At 36.9% G+C, this 13,237-nt stretch overlaps 1 long non-coding RNA gene across 1 annotated transcript in view; it reads right to left on the bottom strand.

Moving 5' to 3' along the window:
• The window catches only part of LOC109457581 (uncharacterized), a 97,635-nt gene that overhangs the window by 61,619 nt on the left and 22,779 nt on the right, over window positions 1-13,237 (bottom strand). Inside the window, exon 4 of the long non-coding RNA XR_016021511.1 lies at window positions 10,138-10,236. This is a non-coding gene — a long non-coding RNA (uncharacterized LOC109457581). The remainder of the gene's footprint in view (window positions 1-10,137; window positions 10,237-13,237) is intronic.

The raw sequence follows: 13,237 nt of genomic DNA, 5'->3' as shown, positions 1-13,237 counted from the left end.
TTGGGTTCTGGTGTTTCGCTTGTTTGTTTTGGTTACTATCCTTTCATCACTAATTTCCCCAGAAAGTGTACCTAACAATATATTTGGAACTCTGAATTTTTACAAATACTTTCCCTCTCACAGATAAGTGATATCTTAGATAGATTCGGTCATCTCTCTCAGTACTAAGAGATACACTATCTTCTGGATTCAAATTTTGCAGATGAGAAGTCTGATGCTTTTCATTTATGAATAACTAGATCTCTACAAGATTTTTCTCCTTTTCTTGGATTTCAAAATTACTTCCAGGATATACATGTCTTTTTTCATATAATATACTTAAAATACAGTAAAGTAAGCCCTTTTTTGCCTTTGCTATTTTATATTGGTTTTATTTTCGATGTTCCAGGTCATTAATTTGGCATCAATCGTGCTCATCCTTTCCTCCAATTTATCTGAAAAAAGTTACATTGTGAAATCAATAATTAAATTATATGTTTTAGTTATACTTGACTCTACCTAAGTTAATAACAATAGACTCTATCTATTGTTATTTTTCTGATGGGCATCAGTTTTTTTTTAAAAAAACTACTTCATTCTATAGAGGCTTTGTGTATTCTGACTGATATTTTTTCTCAGGCTTCTGGGCCTCCTGGGGTGGTTATTTTTCTTTGTTGGGCTCACTGGGTTCTTGTGTGGTTGTTGGGATACCCTCCGTGACAGCCACCCCACACGTGGTAAAAGCTGTCACATTCTCTACCTTGTTTCCAGGGGATTCAGAGCCGGGTTGACCTCTAGCTCTCAGCCTAAGCATGTGCAGCAAGCATCCCCAGTGCTTACTTTCACTGGGCCTCAGCTCCCTTGTTTGTCTCTTTCTTGGACTTTGGAGGCCAAGGAGACCAGGCATTCAGCCAGTGTCTAATTTTCCTCGGGGGCCACAAATTATTTCAAGGTATGTTCTTTCCAAAATATGCTGCTTTCTAATACTCGCCCACTGTATTAATTATCTATTGCTGCATTACAATATTACCACAAACTTAACAGCTTAAAACAATACGCATTTCTTATCTCATAGTTTCTGTTAGGCAAAAATTCAGGCACAACCTAAGGGGGTCTTTTGCAAGACTATAATCAGGGTTTCTGGGCTGGGTTCTCTTCTGGGCTCAACGTGGAAGGGGTCTGTTTCTAAGCTCATTTGTTTGTTGGCAGTATTCAGTTCCTTTCAGGCTGCCAGCCCAAGGGCCTCAGTTTCTTGCTGGCTTTTTGCCTAAAGTCTCCATCCCCTTCTTGCCATTTGGTCTTCTCTATATGGCAGCTCACAACATGGCAGGCTGGTCATCAGAACTAGTGAGTAAGGGAATGTCCTCCCAAGACAGGCATTACAATCTTATGTGTGGTGATCACATTCACATCATCAGGCACATCTTGCTACCTTTGTTATACTCTACATGGCTACAAAGAAGTCTCAGGGAGAGAATCACACAAGGGCATGAACACCATCCCTGGGGATCACAGTAGCCACCCTAGAGTATGTTTACCAGAGACCTATATCCTGAGAAGGAGAAAAGCCACTCATTTTCTTCTGTTTGGACTACCTCAGATCCCACGACATCTTTGGCCTCTGTGTCTCATACACCCGACCACCATTTCAGGTAGGAGAGTTATAAAGAATAGGTTTAGTTGTAGAGAGGAAGAGAGCAGCATTCAGACAGCTATTTTCCCAGAATTCCAGTTCTATAAAAAAGCTATCTTCCACCCCTGCCCCTCCACTTTAGATCAGCCCACAATCAGATTTGGATGGGGTTACTAAAATAACCTCTAAACTGAGCTTCCTGCCACTGGGCTTAACATACTCACTTCGCATCAGTCCCAAACATTGTTGGAACAATTTTTCTGACATCCAAAATTAGTTTTGTCTCTTTCTTATTTAAAATCCTTAAGTGGCCATCATTACTTTTAAGACAAAAATCCATATTCCTTAACACTGGTCACAAAGTCATGCATGGTTTCATCTTTCCAACCTAGTCTCTCTCTGCTCTCCCAATGTATATGGTACAATCACAATAAGCTTCCTTCCTTCATTTCCCCAACCTTATCGCTACATCACGTCATTACCCTCAGACTTTTGTATAATGCTATTCCCACTGCCTGAGAGAGTTTTTCTTTGTCTAGAAACTTTCACTGATCTTTCATGTCACGTTAAGCATTAATGTTTTGAGGAAACCTTCCTGACCCAGGAAGTCCAACGTGGACTCCTCCTTATGTGCCTCTTTCTCCCCATTTCCCATACTTTCCATGTTATATAGTCAGCTCTACCTGTGATAGAGGTATTTTCTACAATGAATTAACCGTTTTAGTTGATATGGTGGCTTCTCCTACTATACTGAAAGTTCTATGTGAGAAGGATCTAGTTTTTGTGATAGTTTTTTTTTCTGTCTGTCAACTATCAACTTGTATGTAAGTAACAAGCACACTCAGGCTAACTTATACAAAAAAAAGGAAATTATCTAAAGGACATGGATTAGGTCACATCAAAGAAAAAAGAGAGGAAATGTGACAGAAATAATAGTTAACATGGTAGCAACAGTGAGCTAGAAAGCAGGAATGAATCAGTGGTAGTAAAACCATGCCATACAAAAGAATATGTGCTATTTCTGTCCTTGTATAACTCTATTTAAAGTTCAAATTCTCAAGAGAGACCCCCATTGAGCCAGTTTGGGGCACATCTAAGGACACTTGAGACCATCATCTCCACGTCTGTTTATGGTAAGGAATGCATAGTTCCCGAAACAAATGACTTATTTGTGTTATACCTGGAAAATTGAACCTCTTATTCCCCTTCATCTTTTCTTCCCTTTTTTAATTTTTCAATTACAGTTGACAGTCAACATTATATTATATTAATTTCAGGTGTACAGCATAGTGGTTAGACATTTATATAATTTAAGAAGTGATCTCTCTGATTCGTCTAGTACCCACCTGGCACTATACATAGTTATTACTGTATTATTGACCATATTCACTATGCTTTACTTTACTTCCCCATGGCAATTTTGTAACTACCAATTTGTACTTTTTAATGCCTTCACCTTTTGCACCCTTTCCCCCAACCTCCCTCCCATCTGTCACCCAATAAATCTAGTACCCATAATTTTTATAATATTATTGGCTATATTCCTTATGCCATACCCTACATCCCCATGACTACTTTGTAACAGTCAATTTGTACTTCTTAATCCCTTCCCCTTTTTCACCCATTCCCAACCCTGCTCCCATTTGGCAACCATTAAAATGTTCTCAGTATCTATTAGTTTATTTCTGTTCTATTTGTTTGTTTATTTTGTTCTTTAGATTCCACATATGAGTGAAATCACATTGTGTCTATCTCTGGCTATCTGACATACTTTACTCAGCACAATACCCTCCAGGTGCATCCATGCCACTGCAGATGGCAAGAACCCATTCCCTTCCATGGTTGAGCAATATTCCATTGTATACATGTACCACCCACTCTTTGTTCATTCATCCATTGAAGGACACCCAGGCTTCCTCTCATCTTGGCCATTGTAAACAGCGCTGTAATGAACCCATAGATGCACATGTCCCTTCTAAGTAGAGTTTTGGGGTTTCTTCGAATAATTATCTAGAAGTGAGATTACTAGGTCCTTCTTTTCTCTTGTTATAGTCTTTGTTGTAAAGCCTGTTTTGTCTGGTATAAGTATTGCCACTGCAGTTTTTTGTTTGTTTGTTTCCATTTTCATGAAATATCTTTTTCCTATCCCTTTACTTTCAGTCTGTGTGTGTCTTTCAATCTGAAATGAGTCTCTTGTAAGCAGCATATGTAAAGGTCTTGTTTCTTATCCATGCAGCCACCCTATTTTTTGTTTGGAGCACTTAATCCATTTACACTTAAAGTAATTATTGATAAGTATACTGATAGATATATAGGTATTGCCATTTTATTATTCATATTTTTTATTTTATTTCTTTCATGTTAATCTAATATTTCTTGTAATACTGGTTTGGTGATGAGGAACTCCTTTAGCTTTTTCTTGTCTGGGAAGCTCTTTATCTGTCCTTCAATTATAAATGATAGCTTTGCTGGGTAGAGTAATCTTGGTTGTAGGTCTTTGCTTTTCATCACTTTGAATATTTCCTGCCAATCCTTTCTGGCCTGCAAAATTTCTGTTGAGAAATCAGCTGATAGTTTTATGAGGGCTCCCTTGTAGGTAATTAACTGCTTTTCTCTTGCTGCTTTTAGGATTCTTTCTTTGTCTTTAACCTTTGGCTTTTGAATGATGATGTGTCTTGGTGTTGGCCTCTTTGGGTTCATCTTGTTTGGGACTCTCTGTGCTTCGTGGGCTTGTATGTCTATTTCTTTCACAAGGTTAGGGAAGTTTTCAGTCATTGTTTCTTCAAATAGGTTTTCAATTCCTTACTCTCTCTCTTCACCTCTGGTGCCCCTATGAGGCAAATGTTGGTATGCTTGATATTGTCTCTTAGGCCCCTTTAACCAGTCTCATTTATTTGGATTCTTTTTTCATTTTATTGTTCTGATTGGGTGTTTTCTACTACCTTGTCTTCTAAATCACTGATTCAATCCTCTGCTTTATCTAATCAACTGTTGATTCCCTCTAACGTATTCTTCATTTCAGTTATTATAGTCTTTATTTCTGACTGGTTCATTTTTAGGTTTTCTATCTCCATTTTTTTCTTCCTAACTTTTGTCGAAGTTCTCACTGAAATCATTGAGCATCCTTATAAGCAGTGTTTTGAACACTGTGACTGGTAGACTGCTTATCTCCATTTTGTTTAGTTCTTTTTCTGGAGCTCACTTCTTTTCTTTTACTTGGAAAATGTTTTTCCCCCCATTTTGGCTGCCTCCTGGTATTTGTTTTTATGTAGGGCTGTTATGTCTCCTGGTCTTAGTAGAGGGACCTTATATAGTAGGTATCTGTCCTGCGAGACTCAGTGGTGCACGCTCCTTGGTCACCAGAGCTGGGTGCTCCAGGTGTGTCCTTTGTGTGAGTTTTGTGTGCCCTCCTGTTGTAGTTGAAACTTAATTGCTATTTGCACATCAGTAGGACGGATTTACCCTCAGGCTGACTGGTTGTGAGGACTGGTTGTGATTACTGTGGAGGAGCTGACCCTACAAAGCAGGGCTCCTTTGCCTGCCCAGTCTGCCCTTTAGGTGTGTTGTCCTTGGAGGTTGCTGGGTGATGCTCCAGCCCAGTCTGAAGCTGGCCATGGGGTCTGCCAGCCCTGGGGCCTCCTGGGAGAAGACCTCCTACAGGCCAAGTTCAGCCACAGTCTATGCCCTGCCTGTGGCCACCTGGCATGAGCCACAAATCAATCCAGAGAAGGCCATCACCCACGCTATACTTGAAGGTGCCTTGAGAGGCTAAGCTGAAAACCAAGGCCAGCTGACTCTAGTTCTGGGCTTATGGCTGCTCAGCCATAGGTAAGAGACATGCCAAAGTCAGATGCTGCTTGTTTGGGTTTTGTGAATGTTTGAGAGATTTTAGGAAAGTCTGCAGCATGAGCCAAGGCAGGCCACTTATAGGGAAAAGCCACTGAAAGTGGCTTGGGTGTGCCCAAAATCTGGGTGGGGTGTGTTCTCTGGTAATCATGAGGTTGAGGCAGACTCAGATGGAGACTCAGATATGGTGTCTGCCTGCATCTGCACGCAGGGAGGGGGAGGGCTGTACAAAAAATAATGGCTTCCACCAGCTCCTCAATCTGGGACAAAGCTGCCCCTCCAGCCCTCACCCTGAGGCCTGATAATTCAATTCCATCCTGTATGTCCCTGACACCTTTTGAGCTGCTGCCCCAGTGCTGGAGCTCAGAGCGAGTCTGTGAGCAAGTAAGTCTATGCATGGGCCCTTTAACAGGAGCACCTGGGCCCTTAGCCACCCTCGTCTCACTCAGTCACAATCTCTTCTGGTTTTCACAGCCAGTAGTTATGGGGACTTCTTTCCGCAGCACTGAAATCCTGGGCTAGGGAGGGGCTGGGGCCTCTTACTCCTCAGGTGGGGCCTCTGCAGCTGAAATATTCCTCCCAATTTTTAACGGTCAGACGTGGGTGTGACACCAGTCCATTCAGTGTTTCTGCCCCTCCTCCCATTCTGCAGATGGTTTCTTCTGTATGTCCGTAGTGGTAGGGCTTTGGTTCAGCTAGACTTCAGGTGATTCTCAATAATGGTTTTTCTGTGGTTTAGTTTTGATGGGTGTTGTCCTGAGAGGAGGTGAGCATAGTGTTTACCTAGTCCACCACCTTAACTGGAAATCATGTGTTTTTTTTTTTTCTTTTCTTTTTAATAATAGTCATCCTAACAGGTGTGAGATAATGTGTCATTGTGGTTTTAATTTGCATATTTCTGATGATTAGTGGTGTTGAGCAGCTTTTCACATGTCTGTTGGTCATTCGTGTGTCTTCTTTGGAAAAAATGTCTATTTAGGTCCTTGGCTCATTTTAAAAATTGGGTTCCTTGTTCTTTTGCTATTGAGTTGTAGGAGTTCATTATATATTTTGGATATTAACTACTTATCAGTTTTATGTTGTACAAATATTTTTGGCCATTCCATACGTTACCACTTTATTATGTTGACTGTTTTCTTTTGCTGTGCAGAATCTTTTTGGTTGATGTAGTCCCACTTGTTTATTTTATTTTATATATTTATTTTCTGCTAAAATTTTAAAAATTCTTGTATTATATAGTGTACAGCACTACTGCTAAATGTCTGTATACACTACAAAGTGTTTACCACCATAAATCTAGTTACTGTCCATCACATACAGTTGACTCCCTTCACTCATTCCCCCCAAACACCTTCCCCTCTGGTAACCACTAACCTGTTCTCTGGCTCTATGAGTTTATTTTCGCTTTGTTTTGTTTGTTCATTTGTTTTGCTTCTTTTAGGTATACATTTGAGTGAACTTGTACAGTATTTGTCTTTCTCTATCTGACTTATTTCACTTAGCATAATACCCTCAAGGTCTACTATTTAAATTTACTTTTACTGCCTGTGTTTTTAGTTTCAGATCCAAAAAATATCACCGTCAGGGACATTTTCCTCTATGTTTTCTTCTAGGAGTTGTATAATTTCAGATCTTCCATTTAGGTTTTTAACACATTTTGAGTTTAATTTTGTGTGTAGTATGAAATAAGGGTCCAATTTCCTTCTTGTGCATGTCATTATCCAGTTTACCCAGCACTGTTTCCCCATTTTGTATTCTTGGAGCCCTTGTCAAAAGTAATTAACAAAATACGCATGGGCTTATTTCTGGGCTCTTGATTCTCTTTCATTGGTCCATGTGTCTGTTTTTGTGCCCGTACCATATGCTTTTGGTACTGAAGCTTTGTAGTATGTTTTGAAGTCAGGGAGTATGATCCCTCCAGCTTTTTTCTTCTCGCTCAAGGTTGCTTTGGCTAAGATCTGAACATTGATATCAGGATATGTTTATAAATTTCTAAATAAAGTCAAACTATCCATTTTGTTCAAAATGTCCATGGTCATTAGAGGCAGTAAATTAAAATACAGAAGGGACTGAACTGAAGCTAGACTGTGTAGTTTCAAATTTTAACTTCAGCACTTAATAACTATTTGACTTTGGAAAGTTACAGACCTCCTCTGTGACTTATTGTCTTTATCTTCCAAAAGGAGATAATAATGGTTCTTTCCTCCTAAGGGTGTTGTAAAGATTAAATGAGTTAATGTTAATACACATCAGTGGCATAGAACAATGCTTGGCACATTGGCATGACTATGTGAGTCTTATCTTCATCCACCTTCATACTTACTTTTACCCTTTCATATATCCACATACCTTTTGTCCAAGGTAAAGAATCCCAGCATTAATCAAATATGCACTTCTGAACAGTGACCAAACTGATTATTAAAGTTAAGATTCTGTACCCAAAGATGACAAACCCAGTAAAAAAAAAAAAGCTCCGCTGAAGGAATTCTGTCTTAAGGAAATTAATTTCTGTTTGTGCTTTATTTTATAGTATAAAAAAATTTTATGTAAACAGATTATATAGAAACAGTCAATTCCCATCAATAACTTTGCTACAGGATAAACTGTACCCTTAAATGTGATGGTAGGCTTATCACTTAAAAGAGAAATACTGACACCCTCTACAGACAATTTTTTAAAAGTTTTTACTTTTTTGTCTAAATACTCAGTGTACTTTGATTTCCTTTATGTGAGAAGCCAATGTTAGGTTGCAGTGAAAACTATTACTGTCAAAAAATAATCTCTAGGTAATTCACATTTTTATTGGCAATATTCTACAAAAGTTAAATGGTATTTCACTGGGAACACTTCTAGAACCCTGCAAGCATAAGAAAATTTTGTTGTTTATTTGTTACCTAATCGAGAATACAATTATTGTTTCATACTTCCTGACTCACATCAAATTCCAAAGATAGGAAGTTTTCTTCTGGTTTAATGAGTAGCATTAGACATCATTTTTGAAGAAATGGTCATAACTGACATGTGAATGTTTATACTATTACACATTTCTCAAACCCTTTTTGTAGTTGCAAGAGAAAACTTTTGTCAAACAGAATCTGATCTGGTACCTCTACTTACTTAATAGATAAAAGAAATGTGGCTCCGATTAAAATTGGAGTGTAGAACACACTGTCCCTCAGTTCTCAGGCTCCCCTTTTGCTCATGTTCCCCCACTCTAATCCTATTGGTATTTAAACAGTAGTAGGCAGACAATTATGTGCTCTGCTAAGCAAAGGTTTTATTATAGAGAACACTTGATTAAAAGTACTGATCTTCTAGACTTCAAGGATCCCGCCTGGAGGGTTGCACCACTGTATAAAAATGGGCAACTCCAAGAATTAGTTTTCTTATCTCTGAACTGAAAAGGACATCCCACAATGCTGGGAAATGAAACAAATATGTTTTTAAACTGTATGTTAGGTTTCCAAATAATATGTTTGATATGTTTTCTTCAATTTCCAGACACTTAAAACAATGCATCCAATTATTTAATAATACATTTATCTTATGTATGACAACTTTGTGACTACCATATAAATGACATCTAACTAAAGGACCTGGAGATTTAAGTTCCAACAACATTTCACAATGTTTGTAGAATCAGTTGATCTGCTGAAACTTTCAGTATTGTGTAGTATATTTCCTTGTGATTTCCTCAACCATTTTTATACTCTGGATGTCATCCCATATTTGAGAGCAGTAGATATTAACCTATGTTATCTCTAAAGTTTTGGGTTTTTTTAACTGTATTTTTTCTATTGAATTCTTTACCTGAATTAATTTCCAAATATAGTACTAAATGAGAATCAAAAACTTTTGTTTTCCAAAATTTCCCAATACCACTTTAAAAGTAAGCAATCCCTTTTCTATTGATTTGTGAAGTTGCCTTTATCATTTTTAAGTTTCCACAAATCTTTATTCCATTTCTTCTAGTTTTTTATGTCTCAATTTTTTATTTTTTTAGTATAAAGTGATACTGTGTTTGTGGAAATTTTGAAAAAAAATGCAGAAAACGCAGAGCAGAAAATAAAAACTCCCTATAAATCTTAAAATTTATGTGATTTTTGCAAAGGAATAGCTCAAAACGTAGGCTCAAATAAGCAAGGATGGTTGCTGACCTGGCTTCTAAGATGGGAAAGTGCTCTGTAGCCAGAAGGACAGATGTAAATTTAGGTACAAAAGTCCACAGATAGAAGCTGGGGCAGTACATAAGAACAGAGATGGGAGCCTATAAATCTGTAAGTATGAGACAATAGGGGAAACAGAATTTAACACTCCCATGGCCGTGTGCTCTACAAGTGCTGGGAGAACAAAAATGTCTAGTAAAACATTTTAAAATTGTTTGCTGAGCTATCTCCCCTATAAGATCTTCAGTACAATCCACATTACTCACTAAGGTTTTTGTTTAGCTGGATTCTTTAAGCAATGGTCTCAAATGTTTTGTTCATATACTCTAAAATAAATTTTGAAAGACCTTGAACATTTTTAGGTTCACATCAGACTTTTTCATCATGTGTAAATAGTTTCAAAATGTATAATTTCTGACAAACAGCAAGTATTGACATTTTAAAATAGAACTACTACCTCTTTCATGATTTGTATCTAATAGAATCTAAATGTAATAACAGTTTGATACTTACCATCATCCACTTAAAAAAAATCATGAAGATATTCTTCAACAGTGAAGGGGGTGGCAGGAAAAGAATCCAGACTATATCTCAGCACATTTTCAGAATGACCTGCATTATGGTAGAGTAAACACTCAGGAGAAGTGTGGGTTGGAGGTGAATTCACTTAAGTATATCTGTGTCCTCTTGAAGCAAGAGGCAAAGTATTAATAGACAGCTAACACCAGGTACATAAGTATCAATCCTTTCTTTTCTTTCTTTCACCCCTTTTTATCCCTACAAAAGTGAGAATACATAGTACATACAGTTTTAGATCTTAGAATTTTCACATGACATTATTTTAGGTTAAATATTCTTCAAAGATATTTTAATGATTTTATATTATTTTATCATCATTGTATACTATTATTTATCAATCTTGAAATGATAATTTAGCAATATGCCAGTGATTTGGGAAGAGTTTATATTCATATTTTGGAGTATAAAATTTCCAGGTCTTCTACAGCTCTGATCTCTATTATCTGCCAGTTGAGGCAATAAAGGTTCTGGTTGCTTGCCATCTGACCTGGCGGCATTGTGGAGCTCCTTTAGACCAGAAAGCCACAAAGTTGTTCTTGCCCAATGAGGTGGTTGTCTTTCTAGAACCAATATTTCTCAAGTTTCTGCATGTCATTAGATGTTTTCTGATGCCTTCACATGGCTGTTTTTAGTATTTTTGCACATGTTTTGTAACTGTTTATCTGTGGAGGAATCTCCTGAAGTTTTCCTGCCACCATTATGAAAATCTTTCCCAAGTGAGTATTATTATATTATTAAAAATCTTTGCTAATATGATGTTTCATTTACTGTTTTCTTTAATATTATAATTAAGATTACTAGTGTGATTGAGCATTTTCTTTATGTTTATTGACTATTTGTATTTCAACATTTGTAAATTGCCTGCTCATTTCCGTTGCCTATTTTAAAATTCTGGAATCTCTTATATTTTTCTTATTTATTTAGAATAGTTCTTATTATTAAAGAATTATTACACTGCCAATACTTCCCTGTTAATAATTTAGTTTTAAATTTTGTTTATGGCATGATTAACATAAATTTATTTATTTATTAAAAACCTTATTTTAATTATTAAACATATAAAATAGTATAAATAAGTTTTCAACATCTCTTAGAATAATGTGTTTCAGATTAACTCCAGAAGGCATTTTTGACATACTCCTTTTACTTGTGTTTTCTTTTTTTTTCCAAATATAGTCTATATGTTGGGTACAAAACTGAAAGCAACAAAGGAACAAGACAAACAAATAAACAAAAACTCATAGACACAGACAATAGTTTAGTGGTTACCAGAGGGTAAGGGGGTAAAGGATGGTAGATGAGGATAAAAGGGATCAAATATATGGTGATGGAAGGAGAACTGACTCTGGGTGGTGAACACACAATGTGATACACAAATGATGTAATACAGAATTGTATACCTGAAACCTATGTAACTTTACTAACATAAATTTATTTTTAAAGGAGTAATATCTCTACACATTTCAATCTTTTTATCAGTTTATCTTCCATTTATTTGAATTGGTGTTTATCTAGCCTGGTAGTAGAACAAATTTTAATACAGATTTAATTTATTATACCTTTTAATGTAATAAATGTTTTCCTTTGTTGAATTTCTATATATTTTTGTGACATGTTTTTCCATTACAACTTCAAATGATTATTATTTTAAAGAAAACCTATCCTCACCTCACCCGCATTTTATCATTTTTCCAGTTATTTATATATATATTATCTCACTTAATTCTCAAAACAATACTATTATGTAAGTATTATTATTATTATTATATGAACTATTTCAGCCATGTATGGGTTTAAAGTGTATGGATTATAATATAGTGAACACCCATCTACAGACCATCCACTTAAGAAATGGGAGTATTAAATCATGAATCTACTTGATATCATTTCCCTCACTGTCCACAGTTAACTACTTATTTAAGTTTAGTGCAGCAGGTCCTCGAATAACAATCATTTTGTTCAACATCATTTGGTTACAATGTTGATAAGGATAAACAAAGTCAATTCCAGGGTGGCGCTAATGTCTGTGTAGAATTTGCACATTCTTATGTGTACCTGTGTTTTTTCCGGGTGTTCTGGTTTCCTCCCACATCCCATACATGTGCACTTGAGGTAAACTGGCATATCTAAATTGTCGCAGTCTGAGTGGGTATGGGTGAGGCTGTAAGTGCGCCTGCGATGGAAGTGCCCAGGGTGGGTCCTGCCTTGCACCCTGAGCCTCGGGGAGAGGGGCTGGCCACTCATAACCCTGAACTGGAATAAGTGGGTTGAGAAATCATTATCTTACTTGTTTTTATTAATCTTTCTTTTTGTTTTCAACTATAGTTGACGTTCAATATTATTTTATATTAGTTTCAGGTACACAGCATAGTGGTTAGACATTTATATAATTTATGAAGTGATCCCCCCAATAAGTCTACGACACTGTATATAGTTTTTACAATACTATTGACTATATTCCCCATACTATAGTTTACATCCGGGTGACTCTCCTGTAACTATCAATCTGTACTTCTTAATCCCTTCATCTTTCTCACCCAGGCTTTAACCCCCCCCCCGCCCCCCACATCCAAACCAGTAAACATCAGTTTGTTCTCTGTATTTGTGAGTCAGTTTCTGTTTTTGTTTGTTTATTTTGTTCTTTAGATTCCACATACTAGTGAGATCATATGGTATTTGTCTCTCTCTCTGTCTGACTTATTTCACTTAGCATAATATCCTACAGGCCCATCCATGTTATTGCAAATGGTAAGACTTCTTTTTGTGTGTGTAGCTGAGTAATATTCCATTGTATATACGTACCACAATTTCTTTTTCCAGTGGGCATTTGGGTTGCTTCCATATCTTGGCTATTGTAAATAGCACTGCAGTGAACATAGGGGTGCATAAATCTTTTCAAATTAGTATTTTGGATTGCTTTGGATAAATACCCAGAGATGGAATTGCTGGGTCATAAGGTAGTTCTATTTTTAATTTTTTGCGGAACCTCTAAACTGGTTTCCAGAGTGGCTGCACCAATTTGCATTGCCACCAA

The sequence above is a fragment of the Rhinolophus sinicus genome, chromosome 6, assembly GCF_057876585.1.
Source record: "Rhinolophus sinicus isolate RSI-liver-muscle chromosome 6, RSI-T2T, whole genome shotgun sequence".
Taxonomy (NCBI): domain Eukaryota; kingdom Metazoa; phylum Chordata; class Mammalia; order Chiroptera; family Rhinolophidae; genus Rhinolophus; species Rhinolophus sinicus.
The sequence above is the reverse complement of the archived record's forward strand: the minus strand, read 5'-3'. Positions and strand labels throughout refer to the sequence as shown.